The sequence below is a fragment of the Gopherus flavomarginatus genome, chromosome 1 (genome assembly GCF_025201925.1).
Source record: "Gopherus flavomarginatus isolate rGopFla2 chromosome 1, rGopFla2.mat.asm, whole genome shotgun sequence".
In the NCBI taxonomy this organism is placed as follows: domain Eukaryota; kingdom Metazoa; phylum Chordata; order Testudines; family Testudinidae; genus Gopherus; species Gopherus flavomarginatus.
In genome coordinates, this window is record NC_066617.1 from 363,199,346 (window position 1) to 363,210,080 (window position 10,735).

Here is a 10,735-nt window from a genome sequence, read left to right on the forward strand (position 1 = left end):
AGGAGTTAGTGGATGTGATTGCAGAGCCATTGGCCATTGTCTTTGAAAACTCATGGCAATTGGGGGAAGTCCCGGATGACTGGAAAAAGGCTAATGTAGTGCCCATCTTTAAAAAAGGAAAGGAGGAGGATCTGGGGAACTAGAGGCCAGTCAGCCTCACCTCAGTCCCTGGAAAAGTCATGGAGCAGGTCCTCAAGGAATCAATTCTGATGCACTTAGAGGAGAGGAAAGTGATCAGGAACAGTCAGCATAGATTCACCAAGGGCAAGTCATGCCTCACTAACCTAATTGCCTTCTATGAGGAGATAACTGGCTCTGTGGATGAGGGAAAGCAGTGGACGTGTTATTCCTTGACTTTATCAAAGTTTTTGATATGGTCTCCCACAGTATTCTCGCCAGCAAGTTAAAGAAGTATGGGCTGGATGAATAGACTATAAGGTGGATAGAAAGGTGGCTAGATTGTCGGGCTCAATGGGTGGTGATCAATGGCTCCATGTCTAACTGGCAGCCAGTATCAAGCGGAGTGCCCCAAGGGTCGGTCCTGGGGCTGGTTTTGTTCAATATCTTCATTAATGATCTGGAGGATGGCGTGGACTGCACCATCAGCAAGTTTGCAGATGGCACTAAACTTGGAGGAGTGGTAGATATGCTGGAGGGTAGGGATAGGATACAGAGGGACCTAGACAAATTAGAGAATTGGGCCAAAAGAAATGTGATGAGGTTCAACAAAGACAAGTGCAGAGTCCTGCACTTAGGATGGAAAAATCCCGTGCACCGCTACAGACTAGGGACCGAATGGCTAGGCAGCAGTTCTGCAGAAAAGGACCTAGGGGTTACAGTGGATGAGAAGCTGGATATGAGTCTACAGTGTGCCCTTGTTGCCAAGAAGGCTAATGGCATTCTGGGCTGTATAAGTAGGGGAATTGCCAGCAGATCAAGGGATGTGATCATTCCCCTCTATGCCTAATTTGATACTGTTACACTGAGTTTGTTTTAGCCTCTGTTCCACAGAATGCCACTCAGGTTAAAAAAATAGAACTTGCTAAATAAAATAAGGACTATAATTATGACTTTACTGTGCATAATGGTAAAATAAAATTAGGAGAAATTTTAGGGTTAATACTTGGTATGTACTCAGTCCAAAAGCCAGAGCTGCAGTACATGCATTCAAAGAGAGTCTCCAGTAGATGTCTCTGTTATACAGAGCCAGGCTTTGCTCTAGCTTTTACAGCAGATGGTAACGTGTTTCCCAAAAGCAAAGCATTTCCCATTTACAAAGCCGTGGTGGGCCAGATTTGGATCTGCTACGCTAGTGGGAATCTGGAGAAAGCCACCAAAGTCACTGTGATCAAAACCTGGTCTCCGTTCCAAGTAGAGCTACTAGGATATTTCCATTGCTGTGGCTCAGATCTTCTGTCTGCTACAGTTTGATAGCTTACGCCCTTTCCTCTTGTCTTTCATTCTCTGGTTCTGCTTTTCAAACCTTGCCCGTGGATCAGAGCGATAAGGCTGCTGGTGGTGGTGCATTGCATTGGAGGGCGTGCTGGGGTGTGTGTGTGTCAGCCATTGCTACCCACCAAGTGTGCATGTATGAGGGAAACTTACATACAGTTATTTAACCCGTATCATTCCAATAAACTGAGAACAGGATTTTGTGGGCGTCTCCAACATATACTGCCCAGACTGTTTGAACACTTCTGTCGGAACCCTGATTGGCTTTTATTTCAGTGTCACAAGCACTATATCTATGTAATCATATAGAGCAGGGGTCAGCAATCTTTCAGAAGCGGTGTGCCGAGTCTTCATTTATTCACTCTAATTTAAGGTTTCGTGTGCCAGTCATACATTTTAACGTTTTTAGAAGGTCTCTTTCTATAAGTCTATAATATATAACTAAACTATGTAAAGTAAATAAGGTTTTTAAAATGTTTAAGAAGCTTTATTTAAAATTAAATTAAAATGCAGAGCCCCCTGGACCGGTGGCCAGGACCTGGGCAGTGTGAGTGCCACTGAAAATCAGCTCGCATGCTGCCTTCGGCACATGTGCCATAGGTTGCCTACCCCTGATATAGAGAGATACCCTGTTACCTGAGATAAAGGAAGTTGTATAGCACAGCACTGGGCTACAGATGGCATCCTAAGACTGCAGAACACTCTATATTGAACTCATGCTGCCCTGTGCAGCCAAATGTACTGAACCCTTTACTTACCGAATCAGCAGAAAAATACTTCCAGCGCGTGAGAAGCCCTTACCTCTTCCCCCCTCTATAGAAGGTAATATTATTTCACTTCTATAGCTCTTCAACCTTCACAGCAACATCTGCAGACTAAATTCAGATCAAGAGTAGGGTAACTGTCTGGATCACAACAGCCCCACTCAGAAGGCTTGTGTAGATGACCCACAGTACTGCTTGGTTGTTTGACATGAGCATTGTACTGCATCAGGCATCAACCCCATCCTGGTCACTATGCAGGCACCGTATTGTAATATGCTCCATTTGTTTCCTCTGTCCATAATTAATGCTGGTGTCCTCCTTGACCCTGACTTTTCCTCCTCCACACCTCCCATGTCTGCCGTCTGCCTATCAGCACCTCCCTATCATTTCCTGTGTCATGCCACTGCCTGGCCTCCAGTTGAAAGCCTATCCATACCTTCATCTCCTCTTGACTTGCAATTCCCACCTCTCCAATTTCCTGCATGCGTGTAATGCTACTGTCTACCTTTGCCCAAATAAACACAACCGTGTCATTCCCACGCTTAGCCCATGCCGCTGGAGTCTCATCTTATTTCAGGATCCATTAGAAGACTGCTCATTTTGGTTTTAAAGTCCTCCATAGACTTGTTCTACTCGATTTAACAGACCTCTCTCTCTCCTTCCCTCCCTGCTCATCCAATGCTGTCCTCCTCTCTCCCTTCAGAGAACCTCATTCCTCCTCTTGAAGCTCCTGTTGTCTGAAACATCCCACCTGTGCCTCTCCACGTCATCGATTTGTGATTATAGATTATTTGAGTATTGACATTGTGCTTGGCAACATATTCAGACATAGGAAGATATGAGTCCCTTCTTCAAGGTCTTCAGATTCTAAATCAGATGTGGGTTAAATCTATTCAGACTCCCCATTTCATTTGGTGGATCATCTAAAACCCACAGTTCCTGCCTTACCTCCATCTCCCTCACGTTATTTTGCTTCAACACTGTAACTAGAGGTGGTGACATTATTTGTGGTGAATTATATTGGTTGGGAATTTAGCCCATTTCTGCTCATGAATCCTTAGCAAACTGATCCTGATTTCTGCAAAAGTATTAGATCCTCCTAACTAGCCCACTTTGATTTCATTGCTCGCTTGTTACATTGTTGAACAAGCATCTTTACACTTTCTCCAGTGCTGCCTCTCCTGCTTGAGAGGAGCTCCCTGTAAACATCCCGAAAACCACTTCATTGTCCCCTTTGAAATTCCTCCTTCAAACTCTCCTTTGCTGTGATGCTTACAGAAAGCTCAACAACTGGTGTGCAGTGATCAGGGCCAGCTCCAGGGTTTTTGCTGCCCCAAGCGGCGGGGGAAAAAAAAGAAAAGCCGTGATCGTGATCGGTGGCAGCTCCACCATGCCGCTTTCTTCTTTGGCGGTAATTCAGCAGCAGGTCCTTCGCTCCGAGAGGGACCAAGGGACCTGCCACCGAAGAGCCCGACGTGCCGCCCCTCCCCTTGGCTGTCCCAAGCACCTGCTTGCTGAGGTGGTGCCTGGAGCCGGCCCCGGCTGTGATCTCTGCCTGTTGTGTTGACACTATCATCTCATTGTTTCCTTGTGCTCCTCCATCTGTTTGTCTGGATCCACCTAAATCTTATACTTAGATTGTAAGCTCTTTGGAGCACAGACTGTTTTTTTAATGATGTGTTTGTGCAATGTTTAGCACAACAGAGCCATGGTCCATGACTAGCTCCCAGGTGATACCACAATACAAAAAATAATGTTATTAGATTTGTTTCTGCTTCCTGGTTGGAATGGATGAAATTCTGAAACAGGACACTAACAAATAACAGGAATTTCCAAACTGAATCAGATCTGTGGTCCATCCAGTCCACAGTCCTGTGTCTGACAGTGGCCAGCACCAGATTCATCAGAGGAACATGCAAAAAACCTGATAATGGACAATTATGAAATAACCTTCCCATAGGAAAAGTTTCTGTTTAACTCTCATCAGCTAATGGCTGACTTATGCCCTGAAATGTGAGGGTTTATAGCCCTTTTTAGTTAAAAAGAAATCCCTAATATTTATGTTTGCACATAGATACTTTTGATTGCAAGAGATTGTGGATGTTTGTATGAGGAACAGACATTCCTCAACTTTGGCTTTAATTTACTGTGAAAGAGGGAATGATGTACTGTGGGTAACTTTATAAAGCACTTTGGCCTAGACTTTGCATTAAAGAAGCTATTACAAATAATGTTGCACACAGTACATCATTCCCTGATTCACGGCGATCTAGCACTGAACTAGAGTAAGTGTGACTGACACACCATCCTTCCCGAGTCTCTGATGTCAGTGAAACAGATCAGTCGCGAGCAACGGGATGGAGAAATTTTTCAGGTTGGGTGTCTGGCTGGAAGACACTACTGACATTCTCCTCTGAGACTAAGATAAATGCCTTCACACACCCATTGGGATCTTCCATTGGGTGTGATCTATCACAACAGAGTGAGAATGTCCTCAGAGATCGTTTCGCTGTGAATATGTGCGACGCAATGCTCAGACACTGATTTTCATCCAATATTCCATAGAGAGTCAGCCTCCGTGGACTGCTCTGCTCTTACCTGCATTTGAACACTCATCAAAATGGAACTGGAAACAGGAAAGAAGGTGGCAAAGCAAGGTGGTATGTGTACTAAAACTTACAGCCAGGGGCGCCCTCCCTCAAGCTTCTGTGTTGCTGATCCAAATACAGGTGCTGATTGCCTTGAGACAAGGAGTCTCCTTCAGCTCCATGCTCAGCTTCCAAAGAAGCTTGTTGCTGATGCACTTTGGGAGTGGTTTTCTGGGGGAATCTCATAGCTCAGTGGCATGGCTTTTACAATCAGAGTGCTCTAATGAAGCCTAAAGCAGAGCTGGGTCCATGAATTCTGGTCAAATTGTTACCCCAAAAAACAGGCTTCTGAGAGCCCCTAGAATAATCTACCTATTGCTCCCTTAATCTATCCTGCCTAAGGTATGTGTTTCCAGGGTAGTTAAGGAAATACTTGAAAGACATGGATAAACAACTGTATTCTTTCCAAAAACAAGGCACCTTTTTATTAATGTAACTAATAATCCATAATACGGTAATACCTTAAAAATCTAAAGAGAACACAAATCCCTTACTGCCAGTTAAAGGGCATTTTAAGCCATAATAACGTACAGTTCAAATGATTCTAAGTGGATGCGCTCTGGAACAGATGGCCGGTCTGTTACAGATCACTGATATTAAGAATGGCAATATACAAAAACCTGTAGGAGAACACTTCAATCTCCCTGAACACACAATAGCAGATTTAAAGGTAACCATTCTGCAGCAAAAACACTTCAGGACCAGACTCCAAAGAGAAACTGCTGAGCTTCAGTTCATCTGCAAATTTGACACCATCAGCTCAGGATTGAACAAAGACTGTGAATGGCTTGCCAACTGCAAAAGCAGTTTCTCCTCCCTTGGTGTTCACACCTCAACTGCTAGAAAAGGGCCTCATCCTCCCTGATTGAACTAATCTCGTTATCTCTAGCCTGACTCTTGCTTTTATATATATATATATACACACACCTACCCCTGGAAATTTCCACTACATGCATCTGACAAAGTGGGTATTCACCACGAAAGCTCATGCTCCAATACATCTGTTAGTCTATAAGGTGCCACAGGACTCTTTGCTGCTTTTACAGATCACTGACAGCAGTTCTTAAATGGGACTTTCAGTTTAACATATATATGTTATGATTAACACACACTCATGCATCTTTATTAACCTATGCACACACATAGCTATGTTATAATTAAAGCTGCTAGGTTTACTCTGTTCACTGATTTCTGCTGCTGCTGCTCCAGGTCTGCATCTGTTCTATTCTCCTCAGCTTCTGCTTCTCCAGCTGTTCCTCTCCTCTCTGTTCTCTTCCTTCTTGGCAGCTCCTAATCCCTCTGAATCTACACAACAGGCACAGCATGGGAATCAGCAAGACAAGCTGCCTTCAAACTGCCCTGCCGATGTGCTTCACCCTTCTCCTGGGCAGACCACCTCTGGCACTGAGGGTGATTTGGGCTCCGTGGCCCATTCAGTCCTGGGTCTCTCTGCTGAGACTGCCAACACAGACAGCCAGTTAGTGCCAGTTGTGGTGGCTTTTGTGCTGTGGACCCTTGTTCACTATGAATGGGATTGAACTTTTATCTTCATGCTTGGTGAAGATCTCCTGCCACTGTGGTAACAGGGGTTGTATACCACAACTGTGCAGCCATCGGTGTCCTACAAAGGTGTCAGGTCCCTCCCTCTTCTGCCCTATATGCAGAGTCAGTGTTGTACATTGGGGGGTTGGATTACTCCTATGCATGGGGTTGGGGGATAGCTCAGTGGTTTGAGTAGTCACCTGCTAAAAGCCAGGATTGTGAGCTCAATCCTTGAGGGAGCCATTTAAGGATCTGGGACAAAATCAGTACTTGGCCCTGCTAGTGAAGGCAGGGGGCTGGACTTGATAATCTTTCCAGTTCTATGAGACAGGCATATCTCCTTATTAATTAATATTTTGGGAGGGAGGGATAGCTCAATGGTTTGAGCATTGGCCTGCTAAACCCAGGGTTATGAGCTCAATCCTTGAGGGGGCCATTTAGGGATCAGGGCAAAAAACTGTCTGGGGATGGGTCCTGTTTTGAGCAGCGGGTTGGATTAGATGACCTCCTGACGTACATTCCAACCCTGATATTTTATGATTCCCTGGTGGCTGTTCTCTTGTCTGAAAAAGAATTAACAGCTGTCACCTGTGTCCATGATCTTAAAAAGAAAGCTCAAAACACCCCAAGCCAAAACTTTCCTCTGAGCCTCCAGTGTGTTCAACGTGATGGTTTACTTTGCGAGGGCAAGGACCATGACTTCTCCTGGACCTTGGCCAGTGCAGAGAACACTGTGGTAGCTTAATTAGTAATCTGTTTAAGGGAGACATGTCCCTTTAAGAATGAGGTTATATGAGAAAGCAGGTGCAGGATATAAATGCTGATTGCACCTGAACATCAGCAGTTGAGTGCTTACAACTGCACTATAGGGGGTGTGCCGGTGGTCTGCTTTCTGGGCATGTGTAGAAAGCACTGCTGACACCTGACTCCAGATTGTGCTAATTTATGTGGGTGTAGCTGTTCGTAGGCTTTAGAAATGGAATAAACTGCCTTCAGGGCCAGCTCCAGGCACCAGCAAAGGAAGCAGGGTCCATTCGGTGGCAGGTCCCTCACTCCCTCTCGGAGGGAAGAACCCGCTGCTGAATTGCCGCAGAAGAATGAAGCAGCACGGTAGAGCTGCTGCTGAAGTACCCCCATTCGTGGCTTTATCTTTCTTTCTTTTTTTTTTTTTTTTTTGGCTTCACTGCTTGGGGCGGCAAAAGCATTGGAGCCGGCCCTGGCTGCCTTGCATATAAATAGTCTTGGAAATAGATCCCTTCCTAGCCTGCATCTCTTTGTGGAAGCAGAACAAGTGAGCTTTTAAATCCTGAGGTGCATTCCTGTCGCAGAGGAAACATCTGCTGAACATTGGTCACCTGGGCAGCGATTAATTGCAATTAGATGACAAATGCAATCTTTAGCACCTGGAAGAAAACAAAACTAGTTTAAAGCCGTTCTCTTCCTTGTTGGATCTGTCAGCCTCCAGTTTAAATCAAAACGTTCTTATATGATGGAAGCCACTTGGTCAGACAAACGCTATGAAAAACACCTTCTTGAGCAATGAACGGGGCAAGTTCCAGAGTGAAAACTAACAGAGACATAAGAGAAAGGCAAACACATACACTGAGGCTGGAGTGTGGGCATCACACATGCACGCACTTTCTTCTGAGGTTTTTAACCCTGGCCTCTCCCTCTTCTTTTCCCTTCCTTTTTCTCTTTCTCCCCATCACTTTCCACTCTTTCCTTTTGGACCTTTACCCTCCTTTCTCCCCTGCTCAGTGGTTGGCCCCTGCCCTGTCCATAGAGGCTCCGCCTCCCCTTCCTAGTCCTGAAAGATGTGGCACTTTGGATGCCTACTTTAGGAGGGCAGGATGGTGGGTGAGTGCAGTCTCTCTTGATGCCAACGCTACTGCCAGGATCCTGAATTTTAAGAACTATTATGCTAAAGCAAGGATGCGGTTGCTTTCCTGAAAGAAGAGTATATGGAGGATCGAATGCTTGTGTGAAAACAAATTGCCAAGTATTTTAATGAATCTTTCAGGCAGCCTCCATAAGAATTTTTCCAGTTCAGTATTTGTGTCAAGTTGCGATAGTGACACACCTCCCTATCTGGCCTAATGGAGAGAAAAGGAGGATTATTTATTTATTTATTTATTTTTGGTAAAGGAGAAGCACAAAGAAAACTCATCCTATGCCCTGAGCTTGGATAATTGCTGCCATCACTGAGCTTTGCACTTAGAAATTTTATATGGTATCACCCTCACTCTGCCCCTTTATTCCAGCCCGTCACAGGAGCCTGGTGCTCACTGATTAAATATGGTAGGTGCTTTTCAAAGGTCACTGCAGGAAATCCCAGTCACCACAGCTCCACATAGGGTTGTCAGTTTTGGTTGGACTTATTTCTGGAGGTTTCATCACATGAGATAATCTTTTTAATTCTGGGGGCTCCAGGACAATCCTGGAGGGCAGGCAACCCTAGCCCCACTCCAGACTTAATTAACAAACTTTCTTTATTAATTACAAGTAAACCCATGAATGAACTCATTTACTGTTCCTCTAGAGGTGCCCTCTTTATCCTCCCAAGCACGGGGAAGTCTTATTACAGATCCCAGTTTCAGATATCTTTCTCAGAAGCTGCTGGGTCCTACAGCCTCCAGACTTGGTCTTACTGCCTCCTTCTCAGTACCCTGGACCCATACAGTCCCCAATGAGACTAGTCTCTGGTGTCTTGAGAGCCCATTTCTGCCACCTGCAGCCAGGTCCTGGAACAACCCATCTCTAGCCGGCAAGTTTCAGCTCTCTCTTCTAACAGTCATCACCCAACTGCCAGCATTTGAACGAGCATCCCATGGTGTCGGGGTGCCGGAATGGGGGAGGGGGAGAGGGGCTGAGGGCCATGGCTCTCCCACTTTGGAAAGTGGACAGGTCTGGCCCATCCACCTTTTGTCAGGGGCCTGGGCCCCTGTCCCTCTTCTTCCCCCCGAGGCCCTGCCCCCCTGCCAGCAGGGCCAGCTCACAACATTTTGGCACCTGAGGGGGGGAGCTCAAATGATGCCCCCATGCCCCATCGCTTGGGCCAAAACTTTGAAAGGTCTCAATTTTGCTTTCTTCCTGTTCTACTCCTCTCATGGTACTGCTCTGCTACCTACCCCAATAAAGGGGAACTAACAACTTAAAATGCCTTGTTCAAAAATGTTAAGTAACACTTAACTTTCAAACGCCTGAACAGCAAATGTAACTCTTCTTATCTGTATAGTAAACACTGGCATTTTTATCTGTTTGAATAAAGCGGTGCTTTCCATGCCTCCTTGGTTGCAGAGATTTGAACTGTTTCCTGAAGGTCCACAGTCTGGGTCAGCTCATGCTCTATTGAGATGGTTGCAAGGCCGACTAGCCTCTCCTGTGTCATTGTGGAGCATAGATGTGTTTTTATTAACTTCAGCTTGGAGAAGCTGCGTTCTCCACTGTCAACTGTTACACGAAGTGTTAAAATTTTGCACAGAGCAACAAAAGCATTTTGAAAGAGGGTGGTCATCTTATTTGTGCACTTATATTCCAGAACAGCTTTTGGAGTTGATCCTGCTGAAATGTATCTTGAAACGGCTTTCAGTTCATCACCTAAATCACTCGCATCAATATCACACATGTCATCATGTGTCAACACTGTCTCTAGTGCCCTGCATTGCTGGTGTAGGTCTTCTTCAGGTATAGTGAGGAGTTTTGGAATATCATACAATGTTCCAAATATATTGCTGTGTTCCTTGAGCTGCATGGAACGTTCTTCAACTAACTGTATTGCACAACCTAGAACCTGGTTTAAGAATTCAACTTTGAATTGTTGTTTGGGGTCTTTTATGGGATTATTCCATGCCTCATAATCAAAATGTCGTCTTCTTTGGTGACTCTTGTATTCTTGAATGGGTGGGAAAATAGTTTCAGTGTGAAGTTCCTCTGCCAACTTCTGTGCACTCTTCAGAATGTTTTGAAATCCCTCATCTGACTGGTAAGAATGTAGGTATGAGTTTGCTTTGTCCAGTTGTTCCATTGCTCCAGATATATCAAGGTCAACACCTTGGAGTCTCTTGCTTACAACATTTATTTCAAACAGTATGTCATGCCACAATACTAAGCCACATAGAAATTTGAAGTCATGTATGTTTCTGGTCATTCCATTTCCCTCTGCCACTGTTCTCCCACAAACAGTTCCTGTCAGAGCATTATCCTCCATAATGGCAACTATGGCATCATCTGTCTTCTCAATTTGGTGTTTGCTGTTGATGCAGAGAAAAATACGTAGATGCTTTGAATTACATTAAAAAATTCAGCAGCCTCACTAGAAGCTGATGCTGC